General features: G+C 38.4%; 1 pseudogene; it reads left to right on the top strand.

Moving 5' to 3' along the window:
- The first annotated feature begins 1,240 nt into the window (after positions 1-1,240).
- Positions 1,241-2,187, top strand: LOC117703800 (vomeronasal type-1 receptor 3-like; annotated as a pseudogene).
- The last annotated feature ends 18,388 nt before the right edge of the window (positions 2,188-20,575 follow it).

Here is a 20,575-nt window from a genome sequence, read left to right as displayed (position 1 = left end):
CATCCAATCTCATTACAGATGGTTGTAAGACACCATGTGGTTGCTGAGAATTGAACTCAGGACCTCAGAAAGAGCAGTCAGTGCTCTTAACCACTGAGCCATCTCTCCAGCTCTGTTGAAATGATTCTTATCCTAACAGAGTTTTGTAATAGAGTCCTAAACAAGGTTAGAACTACTAACACTTACATGCTTGTTCTGTGCTATCGTGTTCTATAGAAATGTCAAATAACTAAGAATATATTTGTTTAGAGAGGAAGTACAAGGGCAAGAGCAAAGCCAACATGCAAATAGAGAGATCAGGCAGTGTTTATCTTTATGGACAGTTACTTCACTCAGGATGATTGTTTGTAGACTCCCCATTCACCTGCAGATTTTATGAATAATATTCATAGGTAGATAGGTAGGTAGGTAGATGGATAGATATAGAGAAATATAGAGATATTCTCATGTTTTTATTATTCATTCACTGGGTTATGGGCCTCTAGTTTGTTCCCAATTTCTGACTATTCCTAAGAGAACAGCAGTGAACATGGATAAGCAACTGTCTCCATGGGAAGAATTAGAGTCCTTTGGGTATACGCCCAAGATGGGTATAGCTGGATCTTGTGGTAGTTCTATTCTCAGCTCCTTAAGGAACTGCCACCCTGATTTCTATAGTGACACTACCAGTTCTCATTTCCACCCTCTTCCTGCATCCTCCTCAGCTTTTGCTGACATTTATTTTATTCATGTTGACCATTCTGACTGGGTTAAGTGGAAATATTAAAGTAGTTTTAATTTCCATTTCCATGGTGACTAGTGATGTTGAACATTTTTTAAAAAGTGTTTCTCAAACATTTGTCTTTTATCATTTAAGAAATCTCTGTTCAATTCTGTACCATTTTTAATGGATTGTGGTTTTGGTGTTCAGCTTTTTAGTTCTGTACAATGCCCATTTAATCATATGATTAAAATGTATCCTGGTTCTAACACTAAAGTGTTGGGGATGGGGCAGGGTTCTATTTGAGTTCCTTAAGCCTGACTTTTCTACCCTCAGCCTTTCAGAAATAATGGAATCTGGTTCCTAGAAGGGTCACCACTAACCCATAGTGCACATTTTGCTACAGTCTCCCTGTGGTTATCTGTCAATTACTACATTCACCCACCTGATCCATTGATTTTAACATCACAACACCATGCATTTACATTCGCTTGGTTTGCCTTATCCTAGCAGAAGAACAATGAAGATTTCATTAAGATAATGTTTCCAAGAGACCTAATTTCTGGATTCTTCCTCCTCTCAGAAGTTTTCATTGGATTCATGGGAAACTTGCTTCTCTTCATACTATACATGTACATCTTATTAACTCAGCCTCATCAGAAGAAGCCCAAAGATATGATCTTCACACATCTAATGCTTGTCAATGTTTTGAGCATCGTGTTCAAGCTGATACCAGATGTCATGAGATCCTTTGCAGTCATGCTCCTTTTCCATGATGTTGCATGTAAGGCAGTTTTGTATGCATACAGTGTTACTAGAGACCTTTACCTGTGTACTATCTTGCTATTGAGTGTATTTAAAGCCATCACTGTCAGTTCGAACCATTCCAAGTGGGCATGGCTTAAATCCAAGCTTGAGTCATGCATTTTTCCATTACTCCTCATCATATGGATCATCAACACATTTCTATATCTTCCAATGGTTGAAAACATAAAGGGAAAAATGAACTTCACTGTTCTGGGTACTAAGTATTCCCAGATATAATGCTAAAGTAGCCAGATTCGCCATCATACCACCGTGTCACTTGTAACTGCACTAATGATTAGAGACATCCTGTTTGTGTTTCTCATGATGTGGTCCAGCCTTTACATGATGAGGACTTCAGATACAATAGGAGACCACGGCATGTCCACAGTTTTATTGTCTCTCTCCATGCATCTTCTGAAAAGAGAGCCACCCACAACATCCTTCTGCTTGTGGGTTTCTTTGTGTTTTTTTATTGCTCAAACACCTTTATCACTTTCTATTCACTTTACAGACCCAAGAGCAGACCAGTATTGGATCTGATTGATGGAATTTTATCCTTAGGCTACCCAACAGTCTGCTCTTATGTTCTGTTGAACAATAGAAAACTTATTTCCAAATTTGTTTCTTCATTTTTAGACTTTAAATGTACCTTTTTTTTAATAAGAGGATGCCATTGCTAGTCTAATACTCCAAACTGACCCCACCTTAGCTGATTCCTTACCACATGAGCAAAACAGCCATAGCATGCCTGAGTATCTAATATTCAGGTAGTAGGAAGTGACTAATAATGCTTTTTATTTTGGTTTTCTAATATTTATTTATTTATTTATTTATTTTTGGTTTTACGAGACAGGGTTTCATTGTGTAGCCCTGGCTGTCCTGGAACTCACTCTGTAGACCAGGCTGGCCTCTAACTCAGAAATCCACCTGCCTCTGCCTCCCAAGTGTTGGGATTAAAGGCGTGTGCCACCACCGCCTGGCATAATGCTTTTTCTTAAGATAGGGCCTTATGTAAGATTTTGTGATTGATTTCTTTTTATTGCACATTGACAAAAATATTTATTTATTTATTTTATATATTTTATTTACATTTCAGATGCCATCTCCTTTCCCCATTTCCCCTCCCTAGAAAACCCCTATCCCATGCCCCCTTTTTCTTTCTGCTTTTATACGATTCTTAAAAATGTTAATCAAAGAATTTTTAAGTTCTGTAATGCTCAATCAGAAGTGTAACCCAATACCCAACTTAGATATATAAACTATCTTTGACTGGTGGAGACACGTGAACATCTACCTCCATGCCCCCCTCTCTTTCTCTCTCTTTTTCTCTCTCATCACCTAGCTTTTTTTCTCCTTCATCTTCTCTCCTTACTCCATCTCTTCCTCTCGGCATTCCTTCCCCCTTAGCTCCTCCTACGTATCACCCTTCCTGTTAAAATAAAACATTTTTCTCAAAATATAATTAGAGCATACTTATTCCTAATTGTACCAGTGAGGTACAAGATAGTCCTAATACCCAGTCCATCATTTTGTTGACTAAGCAGAACCTCTGTTATCTCTCCTAACTAAAACACTTAGTTTTGAACCTGGCTTTTTTCTTGGTTTTAGAATGAATATTAGCTGAAAACCATCCACTCAGATCTTTTCTCTCAAAGTAAATAGCCAGGATTGGCTATGAGACTATAGGTCTTCAACCCCATCAGAAATCCAGAATGACTGAGTTAACTGAAATTATGGGAAGCACTAGACATAGCTTCTAAGACTTAGCCAATTTATAGAGACCGCTGAACACCTGGAAAGCCCCTATACTACTGAACGTTGGAGCATCAGATCTTCAGCCTTCTGGCCCAGAATTATCTGACAGACTTTAGTGATGCAGAATTGTTAAGGGCTGATTACTCTGTCTAGGCAGATATAATCAATCGACTATTCTGCATGTGTGTCCTTTTCTGGACAGTAATTTGTCTGTAGATGGAAAGAGGCAATTCTTGCCTAGTGGTTGTCACTGTACATCTGGAGTAACTCCAAGGATGCTCAATTTCTTCTTAGAATCCACGACAGGAAGCTGTGAGGAGCAGACAGGTCTCTAATCTAAATGAATATTAATATATAAATATTTGTAATGTCAATTCTATAGACTTCTGACGTTTTGAATACCAACTATCCATGTAAGGTAACCTGGACTGTTGTCTCTTAACTCCTCTCAGCTATTTCTAAATAAAATATGGAAAACAACCTAACAATAAACTCAAAGCCATGAATTTGCTATAGTCCCTTAACAAACCATTCCAAATCAGTTTTAAAAAGTTAAAGAAGGACTGGGTCTAAGCCTTGTATTCCTAAATGTGTTATACAGGCACAATGTCCATGAGAGTATCAATATTAGTCTCACTTTTATATCAATAAGAAGCTCGTATCAATGAAAGCCATGAATTTGAAATCAAAGTAAATTTTGTACCGTTTAAGAAATTATAACTTCATCTTGATATTAATTATACAGGTTTCTACCCATAGGTTATGGCTATGCAATAAGTCTTAGCTAATCCTCCCTGTCTCAACAAAACCACTTCTTTTCTCTAGAAAGACAGACCAATATTAATCACCTTTGTCCCCAAGCCCAGGGAATAGGGGCACTGACTCTTCTTTAACTTCTTTAAGCTGATTACGGGCATTGAGATATTAGAAGAGGGGTGGGAGGAAGAGTAAATTGATAAGCCTCTGACGCTGTGTCTTTACTGCACTGTGATTGATTTCTTATCTTTTGTTTATATGTGAGAGTCAGAGTCCCTGGAACTGGAGTTGTGAGCTGCCATGTAGGTTCTGAGAATTGAACCCAGGTTCTATGGAAAAACAGTCAGTGCCCTTAACTGCTGAGCCATCTCTCTAGCCCTTATGTAGAGTTGTTTTAGAGATAGTGTTTTAGCATGAGGCTTTAAAAGCTTTAATATCAAAAGAACAAAGACTAATAACAAAATTTTCATATACTTATGTGTTTAAATTTTATGTTGAGTTTATATGGTATTATACTTAACTTTGTTTGCTTGTTTGATCTCTTCCAAATATAAAGAGTAGAAATTTTACTTCTATATTTGTGATTGATCTTCTTCTATAAAATTGTACTTCCCTGGGAAATTTTATAAATTTGATAAATATGTCCTGAGTGTTCTGGGCACTATATTCATGAGAGAAAATTAATAACTAAACAAAAAAGCTAAAACAAGAACTGAAAGACTGTGCTATATTTATAATGTGGTGTGGTTACTGAGGAGATAGCTCCGAGGGGCAAATGCACTTGGCATACAAGTGTGAGAACTAGAATTTGTATCCTCAGAGCCCATGCAAAGAGGGAATGGTAGCCTGCTTATTTTGAACTCTGAAGATAGAGACTGAGATCCACAGAGGAAGCCATATAGCAAAACTCACCAGATCAGTGGGCTCGGGGCTTGAATGAAAGACCTTTCCTCAATGAATAAATTACACTTGGAAAATGGTCCTTATCATTAACCAAGGACCAATATGTGCATGCGTTTATATATACACATGTACTTATGTGAGTGCATCACACACATGCAAACCTTTGTACATGCCTTCATAATGACAGCCACACCTGTATTCTATGGATGCCTTTGTAATTATAGCTTCAGCCTATAAAATTAATTTGAACTACATGTGTCTCCTCATGAGCCATAATTGTTCAGCAGGCATGCAGGACTCTCAGTTTGCTGTCCTCATTTGTTTCAAATACTTAGTTTGAGAAATTCATTGATCCTTTCCGTTGTGCTTTATCATCCTGAAAAGTCCACTCTGTGTGATCTATAATTCTACTAAATGCTTATGGGATGTCATAGAGCTGATATGTAATTTGAATCACTGCACAGATGTTTTGTTTTTTAACTGTAGCAATAGATTCCATGTTGGCCATAACATTCTGGGTTTTTTATTGTTTTTTTTGGGGGGGGGTTCGAGACAGGGTTTCTGTATGTAGCCCTGGCTATCCTAGAACTCACTCTGTAGACCAGGCTGGCCTAAAAGTCAGAAATTCGCCTGCCTCTGACTCCCAAGTGCTGGGATTAAAGGTATGAGCCACCACTGCCTGGCAACATGCTGTTTTTTAAAGATTTATTTATGTTTTTAATTATATGGATAGGTGTGTGTTGCATGTGAGTATATATATGCATGGGTGAGTGATTGGCCAGCAGCAGCCAGATAAGGACATTGAATCTTTTGGAACAGAGGCTATAGGCATAAGTGAGCCTCCTGTCATGAGTGCTGAGAACTGAACTCAGGCCGTCTGAAAGAGCAGTGTGTATTCTTAACTGATGAGCTATCTCTCCAGCTCTTTATAACATTCTTGGATACAAATTTGTTTGGTTGTTCAGTTTTCCATTCTCTTTCATCTCTCTGTGATATATCAAGATACGTGACACCAGTGACTTTTTTCTTTGAAGAAGTAAAGTTTTCTTCATGAGTCATGAAAATTACACTGTAGCCACCAGGGCATTTTTGTATTTTCATATAAAATATAACCTTCTTTTTCCTATTTCTGTGGTTAATGTCACTTGTTAATTGATGGGATATATATATATATCCCATCAACTCTCTTGAATGATATAGTACTTTCACAATATTCTGATGACCCATGAAGCAGAAGATCATTCCACTTCCTGTTTTATTCCTGACTTTCTGCTATTTATTGTTCTCATGTAGAGGACATTAAGATCTTTGGATAAGTGTACTCCTATGACTTTTATTATGTTATGTATTGTTTGTTTAGCTTCCATCTTACTAATGTCTACCCTGATATTTACTATTTATTTTCACTTACTAATTTGGAAATTGACTGGCCGTAGATGTTTCTAGAACCTAAGGTACATTACCTTCTTTATTTCTTTCCTCCTAACATTTAGTGACATCATTAATAGTTAGAAACTTCACTCTTTTTACTTTTTGAAAATTATTTTATTATTTTTTATCTTGACTGCAAGTCCTCTCCTTGTTTTCTACACATACTTGACCAAATGTTCTTTAAGTTTTCTGAGATCCACATAACTGGAGGAAGGGATGTCTATACAGCCAAAGACCTGACTTTCATCATATCTGATAGCAAATTGAGAACAAAATGTCAAAGGAAGAGATTATAATTTGCCAATGTGTGCCTGCCAGCAGTGAGCTCTTGCTCCATCCTCCAAATCTCCCCCTACCTCCACTCTGCATCACCCTCTCTACTCTTCCCTCCATTTCCCTTCAAAATGGGCACTACTCCCATGGATAACAGCCAAACATGGCATACCAAGTTGCCATGAGACTAAGCACCTCCCCTCATATGAAAGCTGAACAAGGCAACCTCCTGTAAGAGGAAAAAGGTCCCAAAAGCCCACAAAAGTATCAGAGTCTGCCCCTGTTCACAATGTTAGAAATCTCACATGAAGATCAAATTATGCCAGGCAGTTGTGGCGCAGGCCTTTAATTCTAATGCTTGGGAGGCAGAGGCAGGTGGATTTCTGAGTTTGAGGCCAGCCCAGTCTACAGAGTGAGTTCTAGGACAGCCAGGGCTACATAGGGACACCCTGTCTCAAAACACGGAAAAACAACAACAACTTCCCCTCAAAAGATCAAGTTACACAATTGTAATGTATGTGCAACATGCAGGCTCCCTGGTGGTCAATTCAGCTCTGTGAGCTCTTATGAGCCCAGGTTAGTTGACTCTGTGGGTTTTCTTGTGGTGTTTTTGACCACTCTGGCTTCTATAATTCTCCCTATTCCTCTTCAACAAGATTCAACAAGCTCTGCCTAATGTTTAGCAGTGGGTCCTTGCATCTGTTTCCATAACTTGCTGGATGAAACCTCTCTGATAACAATTGAGCTAGGTACCAGTCTATAAGTATACCAAAATATCATTTGGAATAATTTCATTGCCACCACCCATTTTTTCTATAGATCTTTAGGCTATCCAGCCACCAGGTCCTGGCCCTCCATATGAGTGGGCTCCCTTTCATAGCATAGATTTCAAGCTCTACCAGTCATTGGTTGGTCACTCCCACATATTCTGTACCACCTCTACCAAGCACATCTTCTAGGCAGGAAAAATTGTATGTAGAAGGCTTTGTGGCTGGGTTGATAACCCAGTCCCTCCATTGGAAGTCATGCTTGGTTACAGCAGATAGCTAGTTCTTGTACATTTACACAATGGAGTATTACTCAGATATTGAAAATGAATTCATCAAATTCTTAAGCAAATGGATGGAACTGGAAAATATCAATCTGAGTGAGATAACCCAATCACAAAAGAACACACATGGCATGCACTCACTGATAAGTAGATATTAGCCCCAAAATATCACAGTACTCAAGATACAACTCACAAACCACATAAAGCTCATTAAGAAGAAAAACCAAAGTGTGGGTGCTTCAGTCCTTCTTAGCAGGAGTAGCAAAATACTCATGGGAGCAAGTATGGATACAAAGTGTGGGACAGAAACTGAAGGAGAGGCCATCCAGAGACTGCTCCACCTGGGTATCCATCCAATGTGCAGACACCAAAGGCATATGCTGATGTGGATGCCAGGAAGTGTATGCTGACAGGAGCCTGATTTAGTTGTCTCTTTGGACATCTGCCAGATCCTGACATATACAGAGGTGGACACTCATAGCTAACCATTGAAGTGATCACAGGGTTCTCAATGGAGACTTTAGAGAGAAGACTGAAGGAGATGAAGGAGTTTGTGACCCCATGCAGAGAGTAATAATACCAACCAACCAGAGCTCCCAGGGTCTAAACTACCAGTCTTGGAGCACATATGGAAGGATCCATGGCTCCAGCTGTATATGTAGGAGAGGATTGCCTTGTCTGGCATAGGTGAAAGAGGAAGTCCTTGGTCCTGTGAAGGCTGGATGCCCCAGTGTGGGGGAATTCATGAGCAGGGAGGTGGGAGTGGGTTGGTGGATGGGGGAATATCTTCAAAGAAAAAGGAGGAGGGGGAATCAAAAAGGGGGTTTCTGGGTGGAGGGAATGGAGAAAGGTTATAACATCTCAAATGTAAACAAAATATCCAATAAAATTAATTTAAATAAAAAATATAAAACAAAACTAAATTAAATGACAATTACTTTATTGAAAACTGAGATCTACAAACAGCAAAACTAACCAAGAAACCCCAACTTGATATAATTGGATATTTAAAGGGGCACTACAATTGATAATGATGAAATAAAGAAGATCATTAGGATTCCCTTATGGAAAAACTATAGAAATCAGAGGGGATGGAGGACACCAGGAGAACACAGCCCACAAAATCAACCAAGCAGCTCCATTAGGCTCACAGAGACTAAAGGAGAAAGCACAGGGCCTGTCTAGGTCTGCACCAGGTCCTCTGTGTATGTAATATAGCTGTTAGCTTGGTGCTTTTGTGGGACTACTAACAGTGGCAGCAGATGAAGTTCTGATCCTTTACCCTGCTCCTGAGACTCTTCCTTCTATTTGGTTGCCTTGTCCAAGACGGTTGCCTTGTCTTTTTTTGTTTTGTTTTGTTTTTGGTTTTTCAAGACAGGGTTTCTCTGTGTAGCCCTGGGCTGTCCTGGAACTCACTCTGTAGACCAGGCTGGCCTCGAACTCAGAAATCCGCCTGCCTCTGCCTCCCAAGTGCTGGGATTAAAGGCATGCGCCACCACCGCCCAGCTTGCCTTGTCTTATTGTATCTTGTTTTGCCTTGTTTGGCTATCATCTCTTGAAGGCCCACCTTTTTCTCAAAAGGAAATGGATTGGTATAGATCTGTGGAAAGGGGAAGGTAGGAAGAGGGGAGGGAGGGGAAACTGTGGTTTGGACATATTGTATGAGAAAAGAATCAATTTTCAATTAAAATTTTAATACTGGAAAATCTAGAATAAATAGATACATTTGTACACATGTATGACCTATCAAAATCAAATATCTCTGTAAGGAGCAATGAAATTGGAGCAATACTAAAAGGTGCCCTAATAAGGGAAAAATTACATTGAACCTTTGTCTAAGGTCTTCAGCACCAAATTAAGACTGCTGAGGCACCTAGTCTCCTCTACTAAGCAGTTACCAAGTATTTCACTTCTCTGGTCTGGTAAGACAGCCAATATTGAGCTAGTCCAACCACATAGGGTAAGTCAATTTAATAAATCCTTTTCTAATATGTACTCATTCTATTTGTTGTGTTACTCTAGGGATCCTGAATATTACAACTCATCACCATGTCCAAATTCAGACATTTAATGATAAACTGACACCAAACAGTCTCCAAAGTATTCCGTAACATTATGAAGGAGAGGAGCACAGCGGGTCTGTGTCTGGCATATGACTCTGACCTTAGTACCTACATTAAATGGGAACTCAGTAAAGACGTGTATGTAGCAGAAATTTTATTGGACAGAAAAGGGGAGATGTAGTGAAATTTTTGCTAGTTAATTAATTGGATAATAAAGAGGACAAGAAGCTCATCACTAGGTGAGAAGGAGGCCGGTCTTCTGGGTCTGAGAGAGGAAGAGGGACACAGGAGGAATGAAAGGTGCCTTTTGGATGCTGAGGATAGAATGAAAGGAAACAAAATGTAAACTGGGGACTGTTAGATCTGGTGGCAGATTCAGCCAACAGAAAATTTCTAACAGAATAGTTGATAGTTTATGATGATAGATTCTGTGCCTAGTGGTTGCATCATCTGTTGATTCAAAACTAATATTGTCTGGTCTTTTATACTCACAGCAACTCAGGTGGACACCAGGCAGTGGAGTGCAGGACAGAGAAAGTGCACCCTTAGCAACCCGCAGAAACTTGGGAGTGCAGAGTAGTTTGGCAGAAGCTGACCATGGGGACCAAGGAGTGATCTCAGAGCTTTGGAGAGGAAGAGCTTGTGTTTACGGGAGAGGTGTTGGCTAGGAGAAACACGTGATCTCAGTTTTAGGCTGGGAACAGACAGAGACCTCCAGTGCCTAGCCAGCAATATTGCTTTTTAATGATTACATGCTACACGTATATACTACTTTCTCTGATGAAGGAGTTACTTGTTAAAATATGTTTAGGAGCGGTAGTGCATGCCTTTAATGCCAGCACTCAGGAGACAAAGGCAACAGGATATCTCTGAGTTTGAGGTCAGCCTGTCTACAGAGTAAGTTCCAGGACAGCAGGTCTATGCAGAAAAACCTGTCTCAAAAACAGAAGGGGGGAGGAGGAAGAGTAGGAGGAGGATGGGGGAGGAGAAAAGAAGAGAAAACAAGAGAAGACAAGAGAAGAGAAGGAAGAAAGAAAAGGATCATATATAAAATGCAAATAGGTCCCAGTCTGGGGAAAACAAGAATGGTTCAACTTACATAGTCAGTAAAATAATACAACACATGAAATGGACTCACAGACAAGATTCATTTCATGATCTTAATGGATGTAATAAAAAAAAGTCAACATTCTTTCAAAGCCATGAATAAAATAGGAATCAGAGAAACAAGCTTAATTAGAGTCAATATTATAATAAATGGAGAAAAAGAGCATTCTCTCTAAAATCAGAAATAAAGCTGGACATAATAGTGCCTACCTTTAATCACTGCACTTGGGAAGCAAAGGCAGGTGAGTCTGTGAGTCTGAGGCCAGCCTGATCTACATAAAATGTTCCAGGATATCCATGGCTGCATAAAGAGACCTTATCTCAAAATACACAATCATCATCATCATCATCATCATCATCATCATCATCATCATCATTATCTCAGAAATGAGCCAAGGATGACCACTCAGCTCTTACTGGATGTAGTGCTTGAAGTCTTAGACAAAGTAATAAGAAATGAGGAAGAAATAAGAGACACTAATTGAAAAAAAGGCAAATCAGCTCTATTATCAGAAGAACTGATAATTAAAATGCCTTAATGGTGTTACTAGAAAACTCCTTATGTCTTATGTGGCCCCCTTTCCTTTGTTAGGAAGTAACCAATCTCTAGTTACAATGATTTGGTTAATATTTGGGGGGATTCTTTATATGTTCAGTAAATATGTTGACAAGATTATTTTCATCTCTCTGGATTTCATATAAAAGTGTAATACTCTTTGGATTTTGTATAATTTCCCCTTTCCCTGAGCATTGCGCTGGGTTCCAGCTGCACAGTCTCATCTTCAGTTAACTAATGTCATTTGTTATACTCTGATAAAGAATGCATACAGAACTGTTTACTTTCCAACCAACCTTAAAAGCATTGCATCTTTCACTTTCATGCTATTATTCAGAAAATTTTGTTTGTTTTCCAATCATTGATGTGGGTTTGTTAGGAAATGCTAGGACAGTGAGGTGGGAGCAGGTGAGTGGGTGAGCAAGCTCCCTCATACAAGCAGGGGGAAGGGTCGATGGGATAGGGGGCTTAATGAGGGTAAACCAGGAAGGGGGATAACATTTGAAATATAAATAAATAAAATAACCAATAAAAATAAACAGATTTATTATTTTAAAAAGAAAACTTATTTTTGATAACTTTAATTAAGGTAGTAAGGTAAAACAGTAACTTTTATACACAGTAATAATGAGCATGCTCAGAAGCAAGCCAGGAGAAAACTCCCAATCATAACCTAAAAGTAAAATACTTGGCAAACCCACCTTAGCTCTTTCCTGTTGAGCCTCTCAGCCTTGCCTTCCTGCCATCTTCATTTCTTTCTGTCAGCCACAGATCTGCAGAAACACTTTCAGAAATACCCAGGGTCACACAGGGCTGAGATTTAGGAATGAGATTCTCACTATTCTATCCATTCTCCATTACACTGTATCCCAACTTACTTAATCCTGTGGTTGATTGCTTGCAGGATCCCCTCTTCCCATCACGTGTCCACTCCCTGAGTACTCCACTTCTTGGTGCAGACTTGATACCACTGACTCTTTTCCACAGCCCTTCTTAGCATTTCCTCCTAAACTACCTCCCTTCCTTCCTGCCACACACTGACCTACAGAAGCATTCTTTACCAAGGACTCCACAAGCCACTCAGTTGCTAAGATCGAGAGAAGGCAACAGAAATCAAAGGACAGAACACTTACCCGACAAAAACAAGACCAGATATCAACATCAAGAAAGACCTCAAAGACCATAACTACACATGCTCAAAAATACAAACGCAAATAAGCAAAACAGTATGTTTCCACCATAACCAAGTTATGGTAGGCCCTGAGATTTGTAATATAGTGGAAGCAGTAGACAAGGACTTCAAAATATCTATTATGATTATGTTCAAGGAATTTGAAGAAACTATGAATAAATCCCTTAATGAAGTCTGTGAAAACACAAAGAATTAGTTGAATAAAATAATGACTGCAGTTGGAGATGTAAAGGTAGAAATAGAATCACTAAAAAAAATTTTAGCCAGGCAGTGGTGGCACACACCTTTAATCCCAGCACTTGGGAGGCAGAGGCAAGCGGGTTTCTGAATTCGAGCTAGCCTGGTCTACAGAGTGAGTTCCAGGACAGCCAGGACTACACAGAGAAACCCTGTCTCAAAAAACAAAAAACAAAAAAAATTCCAAACTGAAATAAAATTTTAAAACAAAAATTAAGGAATTCAAACAAAAATCTCAAAGGTTAACCTCACCAACAGACTACAAGGAAGAGAAGAGAGAATCTTGGGAGTTGAAGACAAAAGAAATGGATAGCTCAGTCAAAGAAAATGTTAAGTCCTTTTAAAAGAGAGCATACATTTCAGCTTAGACTATTTTACCCAGAAAACTGTCAATTACAATAGACAAAGAAAAACAATCCACAATAAAAACAAATTTAAACAATTTCTACCTATAAATCAAGCTTTAACCTGAAGAGGTTTGTCACACACAAGAAAACACAAGAAATAAATGATCCTACTTCAGGACATCAAAGGGGGCACACACCATATCAGTTCACCACATTAAAGGAGGAGAGGCCACCATATAATGATAAAACTGGAATCACTAAACACTGCTTATTGATGACTGTCAACACTGATGATCTCAATTCCCTAATAAAAAAGACTCAGATTAAGAAACTAAATTAGGAAGCAGAATTCATCCTTAGCTGCTTCCAAGAAATGAATCTCACCATCAAGGACAAATATCACCTGAGAGTAAAAAGATGGAAAAGGATATTCCAAGCAAATGGACCCTAGAAGCAAGCAGGTGTAGCCATTTTAGTATCTCACAAACTAGATTTCAAACCAAAACTAATCAGAAGAGATAGGGAAGGACACTACATGCTCATCAAAGGAATAGTCCACCAAGAGGACAGTTCTAAACATTAATGCGTAAAACATAAAGTCAACCAAGTTCATAAAAAAACCTGTCACTCTCACACAGTGATGGGGTGACTTCAATACCTAACTCTCACTAATATATAGATCACCTAGAAAAATTAAGTAATGTCATAAATCATATGGACCTAGCAGAAACCTACAGAACATTTTACCCGAACACGAAAGAATACATTTTCTTTTTTTTTTTTTTAGAATATTAAATGAGATTTATAAAATAGTAAGGGAGAAACATAGTAATAGGGAATTTAGCAATAATATGAACAGTCAATTTATGCAAGAAGTTATCTGAAGTCCAATAAACATAAATTACTAAAACCTCTAAAAACTAGAGAAATGTCATTAAAATAAAATGAGATATGGCTTCTCACCAATTAACTTATAATTAACTGCTGTTTACAGAGGCCTAGAACATCGAATGTTGAAGATTTGGGGAAAATTATTTATATGTCTTTGGGGAAGCAATTTGGTACAGACATCAGAAAAATAAATATGACATCTGGCAAATTTGAAGATGTTTATATTTTATGACCCAGATATAGTACTGTAAGCAAGCAATACACTCAAAATGTATCTCACAATATGTTTTAGAAATAAAATTGAAATCAACTATTGGTTAAAATAAAACTGAGTAACTTAACCATGGCTTTCTCACTCTTGGAATACAAAATAAAACATTTACAAAAGACACAAATGGCAAAATATTTGGTAAATCCTTATACTAAAAAAGAATGGATTTATTATATTTTTTGACATTATAGAGTAGTTCTGAACTATTTTTAAATTTCTATGAATATATATTTATATAAGAAAGTTTCAAAAATTAATGAAACAGCAGTTAAAGTTAGAACATAACTTCAAGTTAGAACATAAATATAGAATTAAAAACTTTGAGAAAGTAGTATATTAATAATTGTATGTTTTATTTCACAAAAGATATCTAATGCATATGGTAAAATATTAGGTTATAGTAAAAGCAAAATGGATGGATTATTTTCTTTTAAATTGATTTTTCCATTTGGTATATTTTAAAATTATACCTATGTACAATATAATACAACTACATTCAAATATATTTAAAATAAAGTAAAAAATAATACATACCACATTTTCATAGGTGGTATGTTTCTTTTTTTTTCTTTATTTATTTATTTTTATTAGATCTTTCATTTACACTTCAGATACCATCCCGTTTCCCCATTCCCCCCCCCTTAGAAAACCTCTATCCCATGCCCCCTTTTCATTTTGCATTTATACATTTTTTAAAGAAATGTTAATCATAGGCTTTATAAGTTTGGTATTGTTCAATCAGAGGTGTAACCCACTACCCAACCTAGATATATCAACTATCTTTGACTGGTGGAGATACATGAACATCTGCTTCCCTGTCTCCCCCCTCTATCTCTCTTTCATCACCTAGCTTCTCCTCTCCTTCTTCTTCTCCTCTTCTTACTCCTTTTCTTCCTCTCAGTACTCCTCCCACCTTAGCTCCTCCTACACATCACCCTTCTTGTTAAAAGGAAACTTTTCTCTCAAAATACAATTAGAGCATAATTATGCCTATTTGTACCAGTGAGGTACAAGATAGTCCTAATACCCAGTCCATCCTTTTGTTGACTAACCAGCACCTCTGTCATCTATCCTAACTAAAACACTTAGTTCTGAACCTGGCTTTTTCCTTGGCTTTAGGATGAATGTCAGCTGATGACCATACACTCAGATCTTTTCTCTCAAAGTAAATAGCTATAAGTTTTCAACCCCATCAGAAATCCAGAATGACTGAGTTGACTATAATTGTGGGAAGCACAAAGCATAGCTTCTAAAACTTAGCCAATTTATAGAGACCTCTGAACACCTGGACACTCGCTCTACTTCAAAACGTTGGAGCATCTGTTCTTCTGCCTTCTGGCCCAGGATCATCTGACAGACCTTAGTGCTGCAGAATTATTAAGGGCTGATTACTCTGTCTAGGCAGATATAATCAGTCGACTATTCTGCAAGTGTGTCCTTTTCTGGACAGTAATTTGTCTGTAGAAGGAAAGTGGCAATTCTTGCCTAGTGGCTGTCTCACCACAACTGGAGTAACTCCAAGGATGCTCAATTTCTTCTTAGAATTTAACATAGGAAGCTGTCCGGAGCAGACAGGTCTCTAATGAAAATGAACATTAATACTGAAATGTTTGTCATGTCAATTCTAAGGATTTCTGATGTTTTGAAAACCAGCTATCCATGTAAGGTAATCTGGACTGTTGCCTGTTAACTCCACTCAGCTATTTCTAAATAAAACATAGAGAACACCCTTATAATAAACTCCAAGTCATGAATTTGCTATAGTCCCTTAACTCACAGGCTGACCATCTCAAATCAGTTAAAAAAGTTAAAGAAGGACTGGGTCTAAGCTTTGTATTCCTAAGTGTGTTATACTGGTACAATGCCTATGAGAGTAACAATATTCATCTCACTCTTATATCACTAAGAAGCTCATGCCAATGAAAACCTTAAAATTTGTAAACAAAGTAAATTGGTGCCATTTAAGAATTTATATCTTCATCTTGATATTAATTATACAGATTTCTACTAATAGGTTATGGCTATGCAATAAACCCTAGCTAATCCTCTCTATTCCGACAAAACCACTACTTTTCCCTAGGGAGACAGCCCAACATTTACCACCTTAGTCCCCATGCCCAGGGAATAGGGGCGCTGACTCATCATTAGCTTCTTCAAGCTGATTATGGGCGTTGAGATATTAGAAGAGGAGTGGGGGGGGAGAGCAAGTTGACAATCCTCTGATGCTGTGTCTTCGCTGCCTCCAGATGGAATTCACGGACCTCAGAGGTTTGAGCAGGTCTTCCCAGCTTGCTTGTTGAGTAGATACACCAAGGCTGATCATTCTGCAATATACAATTCTCAAAACAAATTTTAGTATCAAGATAGTTTTTTTTTTTAAAGAGGGCTGACATTTTATTAAGAATGTTGGTTCTAACCGCTTTTCTATTTTTCCCCTCTTTTATTGGATATAATATTTACATTTCAAATTTTATCCCCTTACCATATTTCCCCCACCACCCAGGAACCCCTTATCCCATCCCCCCTCCTCCTGCCTCTATGAAGGTGTTACCCACCTACCCCCAGCCTCCCTCCCCACCCTCAGATTCCCCCCCCCCCAGTGCTCAGCCTTCAGGGTACCAATGATCTTGTCTCCCACCTATGCCCAACAGGGCCATCCTCCCCTACATATACAGCTGGAGTCATGTGTCTCTCCCTATGTGCACCTGGGCTGGTGGTTTAGACCCTGGGGAGCTCTGGCTGGTTGGTATTCTTGCTCTCCTCACAGGGCCACCAGCCCTTATGGTTCACGGTTCCCTCAATTTACTCTCTAACTCCTCCATTGGGAACTTTGATCAGATTAATGGATAGCTGTGGGTATCTGTCTCTGGGTATGTCCGACTCTGAGAGACCTCTAAGGAGACAGCCTTATCAGGCTGCTGTCAGCTTTCCCATCCTGACATCCCTATCAGCGTCTATTTTTGGTGACTGCCTATGGAATGAATACCCAGACACAATGGTCTCCCTACAACCCCCCCTTATGATTCTGACCCACACTTTGTTTCCATATTTGCTCCCTTGGTTATTTAGTTACTCCTTCTAAGAAAGACCTAGGCATCCTCACTTGTTCTTTCTTCTTCATGAGCTTCGTGTCTTCTGGTAGTTGAATCTTTGTTGTTTCAAACTTTTGGGCTAATCTCCGCTTATCAGTGAGTAAATACCATGTGTGTTCTTTTGTGATTGGGTTACCTCACTCAGGATGATATTTTCTAGATCCATCCATTTACCTAAGAATTTCTCGAATTCATTATTTTTAATAGCTGAGTAATATTCCATTGTGTAAATGTACCACATTTTTTGTATCCATTCCTCTGTTGAAGGGCATCTGGGTTCTTTCCAGCTTCTGGCTATTATAAATAGGGCTGCTATGAACATAGTGGAGCATATGTCTTTGTTATTTGTTGAGGCATTTTCTGGGTATATACCCAGAAGTGGTATAGCTGGGTCCTCAGGTAGTGCTATGTCCAATTTTCTGAGGAACCGCCAGACTGACTTCCAAAGTGGTTGTACCAGCTTGCAACACCACCAACAATGCAGGAGTGTTCCTCTTTCTTCACATCCTCGCCAGCATCTACTATCACCTGAGTTTTTGATCTTAGCCATTCTGACTGGTGTGAGGTGGTATCACAGTGTTGTTTTGATTTGCATTTCCCTGATGACTAAGGATGTTGAGCATTTCTTAAGGTGCTTTTCGGCCATTCGAGTTTCCTCAGTTGAGAATTCTTTGTTTAGCTCTGTACCCCATTTTTTTAATGGGGTTATTTTGTTGTTTGGCGTCTAATTTCTTGAGTTCTTTGTAAATATTAGATATTAGCCCCCTATCAGATGTAGGATTGGTAATGATCTTTTCCCAATCTGTTGGTTGCCATTTTGTCTTGTTGACAGTGTCCTTTGCCTTACAGAAGCTTTGCAATTTGATGAGGTCCCATTTGTCGATTCTTGATCTTAGAGCATAAGCCATTGATGTTCTGTTCAGGAACTTTTCCCCTGTGCCTAGGTATTCGAGGGTCTTCCCCAACTACTCTTCTAATATTTTCAGTGTACCTGGATTTATGTGAAGGTCCTTTATCCACTTGGAGTTGAGCTTTGTGCAAGGAGATAAGAATGGATTAATTTGCATTCTTTTACATGTTGACCTCCAGTTGAGCCAGCACCACTTGTTGAAAATGCTGTCCTTTTTCCACTGGATGAATTTAGCTCCCTTGTCAAATATCAAGTGACCATAGGTATGCGGGTTCATTTCTGGGTCTTCAATTCTGTTCCATTGATCGTCCTTTCTGTCTCTGTACCAATACCAAGCAGTTTTTATCACTACTGCTCTGTAGTACAGTTTGAGGTCTGGAATGGTGATTCCCCCAGAGGTTCTTTTATTGTTGAGAATAGTTCTCGCTATCCTAGGTTTTTTGTTATTCCAAATGAATTTGTAAATTGCTCTTTCTATCTCTATGAAGAATTGATTTGGAATTTTGATGGGTATTGCATTGAATCTGTAGATTGCTTTTGGCAGGATAGCCATTTTTACTAAATTAATCTTGCCAATCCAGGAGCATGGGAGATCTTTCCATCTTCTGAGATGTTCTTCAATTTCTTTCTTGAGAGACTTGAAGTTCTTGTCATACAGATATTTCACTTGCTTTGTTAGATTCACTCCAAGATAATTTATTTTATTCGTGGCTATTGTGAAGGGTGTCATTTCCCTGATTTCTTTCTCTGCCTGTTTATCCTTTGAGTAGAGGAAGGCTACTGATTTGTTTGAGTTGATTTTATATCCAGCCACATTGCTAAAGTTGTTTATCAGGTTTAGGAGTTCTCTGGTGGAAGTTTTAGGTTCACTTAAGTATACTATCATGTCATCTGCAAATAGTGAAATTTTGACTTCTTCCTTTCCTATTTGTATCCCTTTGACTTCCTTTTGTTGTCTAATTACTCTAGCTAAGACTTCCAGTACTATATTGAATAGGTAAGGTGAGAGTGGGCAGCCTTGCCTAGTCCCTGATCTTAGTGGGATTGCTTCAAGTTTCTCTCCATTTAGTTTGATGTTGGCTACTGGCTTGCTGTATATTGCTTTTACTATGTTTAGATATGGGCCTTGTATTCCTGATCTTTCCAAGACTTTTAACATGAAGGGATGTTGAATTTTGTCAAATGCTTTCTCAGCATCTAGTGATATGACCATGTGGTTTTTCTCTCTGAGTTTATTTATGTAGTGGATTACATTGATGGATTTCCGAATATTGAACCATCCCTGCATTCCTGGGATAAAGCCTACTTGATCTTGATGGATAAATGTTTTGATGTGTTGTTGGATTCGGTTTGCGAGAATTTTATTGAGTATTTTTGCATCAATATTCATAAGAGAGATTGGTCTGTAGTTCTCTTTCTTTGTTGGGTCTTTCTGTGGTTTAGGTATGAGTGTAATGGTAGCTTCATAGAATGAATTGGGTAGTGTTCCTTCTGTTTCTATTCGATGGAATAACTTGAAGAGGATTGGTATTAGGTCTTCCTTGAAGGTCTGAAAGAATTCTGCACTGAAACCATCTGGCCCCGGACATTTTTTGGTGGGAAGATTTTTAATGACTGTGTCTATTTCTTTAGGCGTTATGGGACTGTTTAGGTGGTTTATCTGCTCCTCGTTTAACTTTGGTACCTGGTATCTATCTAGAAAATTGTCCATTTCCTCCAGATTTTCCAATTTTGTTGAGTATAGGCCTTTGTAGTAGGATCTGATAATTTTTTTAATTTCCTCTGTTTCTGTTGTTATGTCTCCCTTTTCAGTTCTGATTTTATTAATTTGAATGCTGTCTCTGCGCCCTTTGGTTAGTCTGGCTAAGGGTTTGTCTATCTTGTTGATTTTCTCAAAGAACCAGCTCCTGGTTTTGTTGATATTTTGTATAGTTCTTTTTGTTTCGACTTGGTTGATTTCAGCCCTGAGTTTGACTATTTCCTGCCATCTACTCCTCTTGGGTATACTAGCTTCTTTTTGTTCTAATGCTTTCAGGTTTGCTGTCAAGTTGTTGATGTATGCTCTTTCCACTTTCTTTTTGTGAGCACTTAGAGCTATGATTTTTCCTCTTAGTACTGCTTTCAATGAGTCCCACATGTTTTGATATGATGTGTCCTCATTTTCATTTAAATCTAAAAAGTCTTTAATTTCTTTCTTAATTTCTTCCTTGACCAAGTTGTCATTGAGTAGAGC

This window comes from Arvicanthis niloticus, chromosome 1 (assembly GCF_011762505.2).
Source record: "Arvicanthis niloticus isolate mArvNil1 chromosome 1, mArvNil1.pat.X, whole genome shotgun sequence".
Classification (NCBI taxonomy): Eukaryota; Metazoa; Chordata; class Mammalia; order Rodentia; family Muridae; genus Arvicanthis; species Arvicanthis niloticus.
The sequence above is the reverse complement of the archived record's forward strand: the minus strand, read 5'-3'. Positions and strand labels throughout refer to the sequence as shown.